The following is a 13,272-nucleotide window of genomic DNA, read 5'->3' on the forward strand; positions in this document are numbered from 1 at the left end:
AATGGATCAATTCCCCATAAGTGAAAAAAAATCCCTCCCTTTTTTTAAAAAAAAGGCATTTGTAAAATTAGTGTAGAAAATGCACATGAGCAGCCATTTGGTGGTGGTGCTTTTACAACGATTGCAGACACTAAAAGTACCTGAAAGAATTAAGTTGATGGAGGTTTTTGCAAATATAAATGGTGTGAGTAGTAGTGGCCATGACCTTCATGCTCTGCCTATGGACTTCCTGAGAATACCTGACTAGCCACAATGGGATCAGAATAACCAATTAGGTGGACTTTTGACATATCCAGGAGGGCTCTGTTTATATTGACGATAAAGTACAAAGCGACACAGATGACTTCATGAGAAAGGGAGCTAGCTGAAATGTAGGACTGCAGAAAGAACAATGTGATGGAATGCAGAAAAGAAAAGGATGGGTTAAAGATGCAAGGAAAATGCTTTTCTACTGCTAATGCAGCCGTGTGGCCCTTCCGAGTTAATAAAAATATAGAAGTAACCCTGAGAGTAATTCACGTTGTGCACCACTGATCTAATCTGACTGGCGGTAGTTCTTAAATATATCCAGCACAAGTCTCTATTGATTTCTTCCCATGGCCTCTCATGAACTAGGTAATATGGCCAGGGGTTCAAACAAATAGAAGGGGGGGGGGGACCACAGCAACAGTTTATACAACATATTTCAGACAGCAGCTTTTTCTCCAGGGGGAAAAATTGCTTCACAGATCTAAAAACCAGATGTAATAATCCATCAACATCCTTATTTTTGCACTGTAATAATCCTAACATCTACATGCATTAGTGCTTCTATACACACTGAAATGGAAACAGTGGTTTTTTCCCTTGTTTCTCTTTCTGTTAATATGAAATGCTTTTCAAATTTGCATGTCATCCTAGCACAGAGGCTATACTAATCTTCTTGATCTCATTCCTATTTTAGTGTATGTGCTGCCAAAACAGCAGTGAAACAAGCTGTTTTCAAAACATACAAATAATTAGATTGGTCCTTTTTTGAAATGGGATTATATATAGATATTGCAAAATGGAAGGGGTTTTTCCTCAGTGGGAGAACATATGCCTTTCATGCACAAGGTCTCCTGTTAAAATCCTCAGGACCTTCAGATAGGGCCAGATAAAATCCTGCCTAGAACTATGGACATCCACTTCCAGCCAAAGTCAACAACACTAGGATAGAAGGACCAATGCTCTGATTCAGTTATAAGCCTCTCATATGTATTCCTATGTGGCTGCCAATTGCCTTTATATATGTGATATTTATGTCCAAGGAGGGTTATTTTTTTTTTTTTGCCTTATAGAAATATTACTATGTGGAACATGCTGGGAATTAAAGAAACTTTTTTATCTACAGAGCCGATGCTGGCAGAAAGTGTTTTTTTCCACAGCTGTCAGATCCTTTCGTCACTTCTGATTAAATATAAGCACAAGACCAAGGAAATACATGCCAGAGAAGGCACCTTGTCAAACCTCCTGCAGAACCACAAGAGGAACTAGAGTTGCTTTGAATGATTAAGAAGTTGATCCTGAATAAGGGAAATGGATTGTTACAGTATGAGCCCATAGCCGCAGGGGATACGTTCATAAATGTACTATGGAAACAGGAGACCACGGATAACCGCAAACCCTAATGAAATAAGTGGCTTTTACCATAGTCTTGTGCTGGAGGATCAGAAAATTCCTAGAGAAAATACCCTCCTTAGGCATTTGCTGGAAGAGCTGTAGAGTAAATTCTTGTGGAAGCATACTATAGAATCATTTGAAGTACCTAGAAAAACCCTATGAAGGCAGGTGGAATCTTGGGTACCTGTCCCATGAATATGAAGGTCATACCCTGCTCCATTTGCTTTGATCCCTAAAATAATTTCTATTGAATTCAACATTCTGTCATCATTTATTGAACAATAACCATACATGAAAACTGGTTACCTTACTGGGAAACAAACTGAAGTGAAGTCTAGAGCTGAGCTGATAATATAGCGCTGAATCTGAGGAAGCTGGGCATGCTTAGCTTGGAGAAAAGGATGAAAAGGGACATGATAGCCATGTTTAAATATCTGAAAGGATGTCAAACTTGAGGAGGAAGCAAGCTTGGTTTCTGCTATTTTGGAGTCTCGGACATAGAGCAATAGTTTCAAATTGTAAGAAAAAAAATCCCACTTATATTTATTTATTTATTTACTACATTTATATACCGCCCCTGTCAGCCCACAGGCGACTCAGGGCGGTTTACAGTCAATATCAAAGATATAAAATACAATTTAAAACAATCATTTAAATATAAAACCAAGTAAAACAATCAATATAAAAAAAACATATATCCATTTGAGTCTCCTAGTTAAAAGCATTATCCAATAACATCGTCAGGTCATTCCATTTTTCTCCATGTCTGTTATATTGCGTCTGCAAATGCTTGCTCAAAGAGCCACGTCTTGACCTGCTTTCGAAATGTTAAAAGGGAAGGGGCCGATCTAATATCCCTAGGGAGGGCATTTCATTGCCGAGGGGCCACCACTGTCTCTCGTCCCCGCCAGCTGTACTTGTGACAAAGGCGGGATCGAGAGCAGGGCCTCTCCAGACGATCTTAAAGTCCTGGAGGGTTCATAAGGGGAGATGTGTTCGGACAGGTAAGTTGGGCCAGAACCGTTTAGGGCTTTATAGGCTAAAGCCAGCACTTTGAATTGTGCCTGATAGCAGACTGGCAGCCAGTGGCACTTCAGTATCAGGAAGAACTAGTTGATGGTAAGAGCTGTTGGGCAATACAATATGCTGCTGTGGAGTGAGATACAGTCTCTGTCTCTGGAAGTTTTGAAGCAGAGGCTGAATGTCCATCTATCAGGGGTGGTTTGATTGTGGGTTCATGCATGGCAAGGTGTTGGACTGGATGGCCCTTCCAATTCTAGGATTCTATGGTTCTATTTATCTACCTCCCTCCCTCCTTCATAATGCTACCTGAACTGACCTTCAGGTAGCATTATGAGTAGAGGACAGGGGATAGACGAATACTGGGACTGATGTTTCATATTGCAGCAGTAGCACTTGTAAGGTTGCCACTAATGGTGACACAGGAAGCACCTAGGCTCCGCCTTTTATGTAATTCATGCAATCATAGTAGATTAGAGGTTGCCTGTTTCAGTTATCCCTTTGATTTTCTTCATTTACCTTGACCATTCAAACATAGCAAAACTTCTTAATATTTATTTTATTTATTGAATTTGTATCATGTCTATCTCCCATGATACAAATTCAATAACAATGATGTTTAAAATATTAAGTTAAACCATTAGTTTACAAAAGTTTTTTAAAATAATATTTTTTAAACATCATTATAATGGTTTTAAACAAAACATATTTAAAACGTAATTTCCAGTAACAGATTAAAATTACAGTACACTACTTTAGCCCACACTACTGCTTTAAGCCTGAATAAAAAATGCTTTAACCTGTTGGCAGAAAGAAAGCAGAAGGAGTGCCAACTGGTCCTCCACTGAAGGGAGTTCCAGAATCTAGGGGCGAATCTACACTGTAGAATTAATGCAAATTGGTGTCACTTTAACTCCCATGGAATTATGGGAGTTGTAGTTTCAAAAGTAATTTAGCCTTCTCTGCCAATGTGTGCTGCCACCTTACCAAATTACAACTCCCTAAAGCAGAGTGGCTAGTCTAGAAGCAAAAGCTGCCTTTCTTCATTCCTCTCACAAGTGCCTTAAAAGTCTTTGATTAATAGGTAGAGCACTTCTGTTTGTAGAAGACTCACTTTTGACCCAAACTATAATTTCTATGTGGAGAGACTGGTGAAGGGAAATGGTCCGTGGTTGCCTTTGATGCTGCAGTTTTCTTTTTTCAACACAATTCAGGCATTACTGAACCTCTGATAAGAGAAACAACCGCAAGTCACTGAATGGGTTCAGGAAGTGTGAACAGTATTTGGCCATCTTGATGAAATCTCATTATTTGTAACTTCTGCAAACAATGCCCCCACTTTTAAAAATAAAGGCTCCAGAACAGGTCATGGTAAGACATCTTACAGCAGTCTGCTGCTCCAAGGAAGGATATGGCAATTAAGGATAGACTTTCCTCTGACACTGTCACACAGTTTCCATCAATCTAACATTTATAAATAAGAATGCAATGATTTAGATTAAAATTACTAGCATAATAAACATGATTAAAATACATTGGAGGTTAAAAACATGCCACCCAGGGATCGAAGTCAAGGTCATTGTCCTGACTAGGTTGGAAAATAGCTACTGCTTTTCTAAACAAGTGAATAAGGAAAAATCCCTTATGAGAAAGAGAAAAATGGAAGCAAGAAAATACTACAAGTGTTTGGATCTCATGGTTGGTAGATGGCATAACAGATGCCTATGTCTGTGCCCAGCAGGATCACATTAATTGACCAATTTACACCTGCCAGGGGGAAGCCAGCAATGTATTTAGCAGAGAAGTAAGAGCCACCCACTCCTGCATCATTTATGGATAGTAGATTTTCCCCTTGGGCCTGAATTTCAAATGAGTACCAATGCTGTGGTACTTTCTGTCTCAGGAAGTCAATATCACCCATCCGTGGTAAAAACGAGCGCTGTTGCTATTATCAGGTTATGTAATTACTGCCTCTACCAGATTGTGCAATCAAAACCAGCACGTTAAACAATAACATTAACTGTGTAAATATATACACATTTCCTCCAAGACAAAAAAACTGTTTCTCATAATTACTAAATGCTTCACAAATTGTGATTTTTGGATCCTCTGTGCTGTTCCTATATTAGGAAAAAGACTAGTATAACAACACACAGAGGCGCACATAAAAATCAAATTCATTCCTTAACTCATAATCTAAACTGAATGCTACAGGCTGTATTACTAAATTTCTAAAACATTATATCTGCAAGCCCTCCCCAAATGCTTTTTAATTTATTATAGAAAAAAATCTGAAGTTGGTTATGGCTGGAAATGGGATGAACAAAGCAATACGAACTGAATAGGTAATTATGTACACACTTTTCTTAATGTTTACATACAGAATATTCAGGATTTTGGCTTGCCACTTCTCAAAGACTGTTAACATTACCTCATCCATACACACACATATACACACAGTAAATATATATATATATTACGGATTTTCCCCCAGGTATTCTACAGCGCACCTGAATGTAATAGCAAAGAACTGAATGTAATAGCAAATATAGCTAAAAAACACTAATGTTCTTTATAGCTTTAATTAAATGGTTCTGGCTTAGCTTACCTGTCCGAACATATCTCCCCCTATGAACCATCTTGGAGATTGAAATCATCTGGAGAGGCCCTGTTCTTGGTCCCGCCTCCTTCGCAGGCACAGTTGGTGGGGACGAGAGACAGAGCCTTTTCAGTGGTGGCTCCTTGACTATGGCACTCCCTCTCCAGTGATATTTGATTAGCCCTTTCCCTCTTGACTTTCAGAAAAAAGGTGAAAATATGGCTTTGTGACCAAGCCTTTGGCAACTAACACAGTGCAATAGATGATTTGGATTTATGTGTAACAATCACTGAAATGGCCTGACCTTGATGGTGGATAATGTTATTTTATTGTTTATGTTTTAATTGCTTTTAACTTTGTTTGGATTTTTAACTACATGTTATTTAATTGTTGAGTTGTTTAAGGCATTGAATTTTGCCTCTGCTGTAAGCCCCCTTTGGGGTTGAGAAGGGCGGGATATAAATATAGTAAATAAATAAATAAATAGTTTACTCTGCCACTTTTGTATGTTTCTTTGAAATGGATCCACTTGTAAAACTTATAAAATGCCTCAAATCGAAGCCTGGATCAGTGATTAGGTCATCATAATGGAAATGTAATGAAAGCTTCTTATTACTTGTACATGTTTTTTAGCTAGCTAGGTCTTTCAAATTGACATAAGGCACTGAGACTGAACGAAAAGTTGACCAATATTGTTAAAAATCATGAGACTCTTAATTCCTCTTCTTTTAATTTCTCTTTTCATGTCAAACATTTAATGCCACCGCACAATTGTGGGGAATACAATTACAGAAAAATCCATACATTTCATAATTCTAATAAAAATAAAAGAGATATTTATTTCACTGGCCAGAAGGCGAACATTTACGTGCTGTGAAGTATGTTCCTATAAAGCTGATCAACAAAAACGGCTCTAAAATCTAATGTGAATACAAGGGATGCTCAGCCCTACCACTATGCTCAATTTAGCACTGCTAGTCTCAGCACAATTGCCGGGAATGTAAACTTTTAAAAAATGCCTCCAAGTTAAAGTAGTGTATTTCTGCCCAAGGCATAGGTGTGTCCTCAATCCAGTAAATTAATCCTATTAGTTTCCATGTCAATTCAGCACTGCCTGGTTACATCAGCGACAATCAACTCCCTTGAGGGACCATAAGGAGGAATGTGCTTCCTACCTGAAAACTACAGTAATTAAGGAGGTGATGGATGTTGCCGGTAAAAGAGAATAATGTTTTTCGGGCCCACTCTCATCTGTAACCATACTGGTTTCAGATAAAATAACCCTTTCTGACAGGATGTGTCAGAAACATCTACAGACAATCAGTCATACTGCTCTCCAACAAAAAATAAAATGATGTCCTTGTCATGACATCTATAGATTAACTCCTCAAAATCAGTTTCTGAAACACTTTATCAATTAAAAGAGCTTGATTGATAACAGCAAGCATACTTGCAAACAAATAAGATAGATACCCAGAAATAAACATTACGTAATTTAGATACAGAGCAATTGTATTCTCCATTTGGACAAAAGCTCAATTCAATATCTGTACTAGAGCAGTAGTTCTCAACCTTCCTAATGCCACGACCCCTTAGTACAGTTCCTCTTGTTGTCGTGATCCCCAGTCATAACATGATTTGCGTTGCTACTTCATAAGTGTCATTTTGCTCCTGTTTTGAATCATAATCTGATTTGCAGGATGTATTTTCATTCACTGGACCAAATTGGGCACAAATACCCGATACACCCACCTTTGAATACTGGTGGGGTTGGGGGGCATTGATTTTGTCATTTGGGAGTTGTAGTTGCTGGGATTTATAGTTCACCTGCAATCAAAGAGCATTCCGCCAACAATGGAATTGAACCAAACTTGGCACTCAGAAATCCCACGACCAAAAGAAAACATTAGAAGGGTTTGGTGGGCATTGACCTTGAGTTTGGGAATTGTAGTTCACCTATGTCCAGAAAGCACTGTGGACTCAAACAATGAAGGATCTAGACTAAACTTGGCACAAATACTCCATATGCCCAAATATGAACACAGATGGAGTTTGGGGGGAAATAGATCTTGACATTTGGGAGTTGTAGTTACTGGGATTTATAGTTCTCGTGCAATCAAAGAGCATTTTGAACCCTACCAATGATAGAATTGGGCCAAACTTCCCACACAGAACCCCCATGACCAACAGAAAATACTGTCTTTTCTGATGGTCTTTGGCGACCCTTCTGACACCCCCTTGTGACCTCCCCCCCAGGGGTCCCGACCCCTAGGTTGAGAAATGCTGTACTAGGGAGACTGTAAAACAAAATTGCATGTGAAAAATGAAGATCTAAACTTCACACTCATAGTTTTAAGAGTATGCAAGCATGAGACATAGGAAACAGAATACGGGATTCCACATAACAATGAACCCAGTAGTTTTAACTCTCATGAGTCACAATATCCATGTGGATTCCAGCTCCAAAATACGATGTTCCAATGGATAAACAGGATTGGTTTTTTCCTTATCAGGTGAGAAAATGGATTCGTACAGGTGGTGGTCACTATAAGGAAAAGTAATCTTAAAACTAACCACACCTCTTATTCAGATACCCTCATTAGCTTTAATGGAACTGGCTGAAAAGGGGGCATTGTATAACTTTAAAGGAAGAAAGGAAAGTGAAAAATACAAATGCTCTTTCAGAACGGTCAATCTGGTTCCCTATTAAAGACCACAGTTACATTTCTAGGTAATTAAGAAGGACCTGAGAAGACCCTTTAGTCTAAATTCTTTAGTATTGCATGTCGGCAAAACCTTTTCAAGAAATACGTTTTCATTTAATTGTTGACATAGTTCACGAAAGAGTGACTGCTTTTGATAAGACAGACCTGACTACATCCAGGAGCCTCATTATGAAACCTTGCCAGTGCTTTGAAATTTCAGTCTCAGTAAGATTCATTCGTGAGCTTTAAACACTGCCTATGCATATTAATATTTAACCATGGCATACAATGTATTGTGTTTCACTGCATCCATTACAAGCAGTTCCTTCGACAAGATGCTCCCTTTTGCATCTGCGATGCTGGACTGGACTGAAAGATTTATAGAGTTCCATTTAAGTAGAAGCCGCATGTTTACTGCACTGTCCATTGTGCACTATGCAGAAGAACAAATTACAGAAAATCCTAGCACTTATACGCAGTATGTATAGATCTAGCAGGAGTAATATAATACAAAATGGCTGCACTGAGAGAAGAACCAGTTTTAAGTACCCAAAATTGCAAGTTACAGTATATATCCGTCTATTAAATTCAACTTTTTCCATACTACTACAATAACACATTTTGTAATGCACTGAATATTAATGAAGTATTCTCCTCCTTTTTAGGTAATGACATCACTACATCACTAATAAATCAGGTTATCATAAAGGACTATGGCAGCATTGCTTTGTTCTTTTATGTGAGCTAGTGTGGTGTAGTGGGGTTAGAGCATTGGACTATGATGCTGAAGACCAGGGTTTAAATCCTGCTCAGTCTTGGAAACCCACTAGGTAACCTTAGGTAAGTCATGAGCTCTTAGCCTCAGAGAGTGGCAATCCCATGAACAATCTCATTGTGATTTTAGAGCAGGCATGAGCAAAGTTCGACCCTCCAGATGTAGGTGTACTTGGGTTTGACTTCCAGAAATCCCAGACTTTGACTTCCAGAAATCCCAGCTATCTTACCAGCTATTCGGAATTGTGGGAGTTGAGGTCCAAAACACCTGGAGGGCCGAACTTTGCCCATGCCTGCATTAGATTTACCATATGTCAAATAAAACTGGAAGACCCACAACAAAAATGGTGGTCACCCTAAGGAACTCTTTCTGCCATTGCTTTGAGCTACTAAGTTCATAAAATGAAGTCTGGTAAACAGTAGAGACTAGGAATTCCTACAAAGGGGGAGTCCTACAGGAGGAATCTGAGAAGACCGTGAAAATGGAAGGATGGAGAAAGAAGCTGGGTGTCTATCTGTCTATCTATCTATCTATCTATCTATCTATCTATCTATCTATCTATTTACTGTATTTTTACCCCACTCTATCTCAACTCCAAAGGGAACTCAGAACTGCTTCCAAACTGGCAATAATTCAATGCCATATTAACATAAGACAAACAAAATACAATATACATTGTGCGTTAAATCATGAAAATCATAAAACGCTTAACATATAAGTGTTCCCAGCTGTGCTCTACAGAAATGAAAAAGGGTAGAATTCCCATTTATTTCAAAAAGCTAGCCAAATTTTTGATGAAACATTACATGCTATGACACGGAACATAACCTCTCAGAACACTTTTGTTGTTCTAATTTGTTCATTGGGCCATGTACATCTTTATACAAAAAGCTTCTTCAATTCTTGTAGTTCAAGATGTAGCTGAAGAAAGCAGATTTCTATACTTCAAGCAAATTATATGAATTAATGTTTCTTTAGATTCTGATATATTTTCCCCATTATTAAGGAGCATTTTCTCTACCTAGAAAGGCACAATAGTTGTGATTTCAATGCAAGATCATTGTGACCATGTTTGCACAATTACAGGTGACACAAACGGGGCATAAGAATTATTGCTTTATTGATCGTGTAACACCTACTAAAGATTTGGGTTAATTCAAAAAGCATATTTCCTTGGAGTATGTGTGTGAGAGAGAATGAGGTTTTTTGTAACAACAAATATCTATACGTCTTGAGCTACTAGCCTGATATAAAGGCTGTTCAAATGCTATCTCTAGAGGGCCAGGTCATTAAATATTTCACATACCCAATCATGGTCCAGTAATCCAGACTGGATTACAAAAAGATGTTCTACATGGGAATGCTTTTAAAAAGCATTTAGAAATTTATACAAGCACAAATGCCATGTGCAAGAATTACCTCTGAACCTTGCGGTTCAGCATATATTACTCCAATTATCTTCCATTTATACTTATTTTCAGTTTAATTTCAGGAACCATTCAAAGTAGTTTTTATTACTGGCTCCAAACACTGAACAGTTTGGAGCCAGGACCCCTTTCCCAGTGGCAGCCAATGCCTTGTGGAAGGGCAGAGCCAAGTACACCTACATTGACAGTCATATTATTAACTTGTAAACACTGTAAGGACACTCAGTTCTTGTGGGTTTTTTCGGGCTATATGGCCATGTTCTAGAGGCATTTCTCCTGACGTTTCGCCTGCATCTATGGCAAGCTTCCTCAGAGGTGAGGTCTGCTGGAGCTGGGAAAAAAGGGGTTTACTGTAAGGACACTTAGGAAATCTGTTATGAGTTTTGTAAACACATTTCTTCTAAACTAAAAAAAAATAAATACTAGATCACATAGAAAAAAAATGTTTGCAGTGCGAGCATAGGTATATAAATGATCTGCAGACAGAAGGCCAATATAATACTTGACCAAAGTACTCTGGGCACTTATAAGATCAGGGGAGGTCAAGCTGAGCAGAATAACATTGGGGTGTTGAAAGTAAAATGAAGCATATACAACTGAGTTGTAAGGAAATGACCACAACTAAGTGAAAAAATTATACTTCCCCGCAACCCTTTGCAGAGAAAGAAAGAAACCAATTCCCTGAAAATAGAAAATTGGTCTGTCAAGTGAACATTCAGCTAGAACCTCTCACCTTGGCAAGCTAAGTTCAACATGCAGGGGATTTTTTACATACAGAAGAGCTTTCAATCTTGCATTTCTTATGCTCCAATGGGAAATAGTATACCCTGGCACATATTTACTGTGCTAATGAGAAGAAGGCTTTTGTCAATATTACTTTGAAGAACCTTAGCTACAATAAAGTGGTTTTGGGCTGCATGGTAAACTCTTCTTCTATTACTTCTTTAACATTTCAAATTGTGTGTCTTCATGAGCACCTGGAAAAAGATATAGCTGAAAATTTCTGTGTATTTTCTTATTTTCTAAGAATGTTTTCTAAACATAATAACAGTATTAGAACACAGCAACAACAAACATATAAAATACGTACAGTCTGCAATGTCCTATTCATTAATGCCAACCTTTAAAACTGTGGTATAGAGACCAAGAACTGGGAAGCCCTGGCCCTTGAGCACTCTTAACTGGAGGTCAGCTGTGACCAGCAGTGCTGCAGAATTCAAAGAGGCATGAATGGAGGGCAAAAGAGAGAAATGTGCCAAGAGGAAGGCACATCAAGCCAACCCTGACCAGGACCGGCTTCCATCTGGAAGCTGATGTCCTCACTGTGGGAGAACATGAAGATCAAGAATAGGGCTCCACAGCCACCTATGGGCCCACTGCCAAGACACCACATCTGGAAGACCACCATCCTCGAGTTATGAGGAATCATCTAAGTAAGTAAATAAGTAAGTAAGTAACAGTAACCAAACAGACTTAAATAATCAGAAACCCACTCCGCTAATGGGAGCCAGCATGGTGAGATGGTTTTAAACAGCTGATTTTGAAGTAGATATAACTGATGTTATTGTTTGTGTATATTTATAGTTATTTCTTGTCCTGGCATGAAATGTTTGCCGTATATAAGTCATGCTCTGCCCTGAGTCCCCTTCAGGGTGAGAAGGGCAGAATATAAATGTTTCTAATTAATTAATTAATAATTAAGTGTTGAAGTAGAGCACAAGCAATTATAACATGTATATCAATTTTGTATGCAATACCCCAATTATCAATTTGTTTGTATTTTGACTTACTGTATCTTTCCACAATAAAGACTGTGCACATGATAAATAACCTTCTCGGCCCTTTTAACACCATACCAAGAAGTGGTTCTGTATAGATGGGAATGGCCATAAAGGGATGTGTGTTTGGGTGTGTGTGTGTGTTGTCGAGTGTCAGACAAAAGCATGGTATACTCCTTTGCAGCTAAATAATTCCTTTTGAACATGATTTTACACTCAGAAGTTGGACCTAACATTATGTGTTAGAAATACATGTATTTTCAGTAGAGCACTGATTTGATCACTGGACTATAATACTGGGATACTACAGTTTGGATCCCCACTTGGTCACAGAAACCCACGGGGTGACCTTGGGCAAGTTGCTTTCTCTTTCTCTCAGCCTCAAAGGAAGGCAAAACATAAAGTTCCTATGAACATATTCTCACAAGAAAAACCTATGATAGGCTCACCTTACAGCTGCCATAAATTGGAAACTAAGTATTCTTTGTGTTGTCCTTTGCACCCTTGGGACATATAAATTAGGTAAAAAAGTAGATAGTTTCTCAGGACAGTATAGTATTTTTTATGAACTAGATTACAGTAGGTCTAAAGTACTGTGTATATAAGTTTAGAAGACATAAAATTATGCAGTGCATCCTATTTACTTGTTCTGAAAGTTCTCCTGTAGTTTCCTTGGTTTTTTAAAAGATCTAAAAATCTAATGCAATCGATATGCACAGGAAACTTGAGACGGTGCAGTTTTAAATTTGTTTGCCAAATTGAATAGTAGCTGAAACTTTCTGCTTCTTTTTTCCATTTCTTTCATCAGTATATGCTTTAGTGGGTTTTGTTTTGTCACGGTCAAATATTAAATTAATTTCTATTCCTGAAGTTTATATAATAAAGTTGACTTTAGAATAATCATAATTGTCAATTTAACGAAGTGTTTACCAGCTTCTCTGAGGCAGTAGGTTTTAGGAGCTGCTCCATAGTGTGTCTGTCGGGGTGAGTTGAAGGATTAATTGAATATCCAGTGTATTTAAGGCTGTAGCATTAGGGTTTTGGGTGCTGGGGCTTCCTTTGGGGCATGCACTCAACTATAATTGAGTTGATTTTGTTTAGTGAACAATGCCTACTAAAATGACTCATGTTCTTTATAACCATTGTATTTGAAACTGTACTAAACTGGGAATAAGTAAAGAGATAGCAGTGGGAAAGCCATGCAGGTTTTACTTCATTCCAAGAAGTGATTCTTTATGCAGAAGGAGGCATCAAGCTGTGGACTTCAGGAAGCAAATTAACATTATGACATGGTCTATGACAAGAATATGGAACCCTAATATTCTTT

At 38.2% G+C, this 13,272-nt stretch overlaps 1 protein-coding gene and 1 non-coding gene across 17 annotated transcripts in view; both read right to left on the reverse strand.

Annotated features, from left to right (window-relative positions):
• Positions 1 to 13,272, reverse strand: part of PTPRF (protein tyrosine phosphatase receptor type F) — a 606,212-nt gene that overhangs the window by 431,435 nt on the left and 161,505 nt on the right. The window lies entirely within an intron of this gene.
• Positions 861 to 965, reverse strand: LOC132775275 (U6 spliceosomal RNA). Its single transcript, XR_009631483.2, has one exon. It is a non-coding gene; the product is annotated as a U6 spliceosomal RNA (small nuclear RNA).

This window comes from Anolis sagrei, chromosome 4 (genome assembly GCF_037176765.1).
Source record: "Anolis sagrei isolate rAnoSag1 chromosome 4, rAnoSag1.mat, whole genome shotgun sequence".
NCBI lineage: Eukaryota > Metazoa > Chordata > Lepidosauria > Squamata > Dactyloidae > Anolis > Anolis sagrei.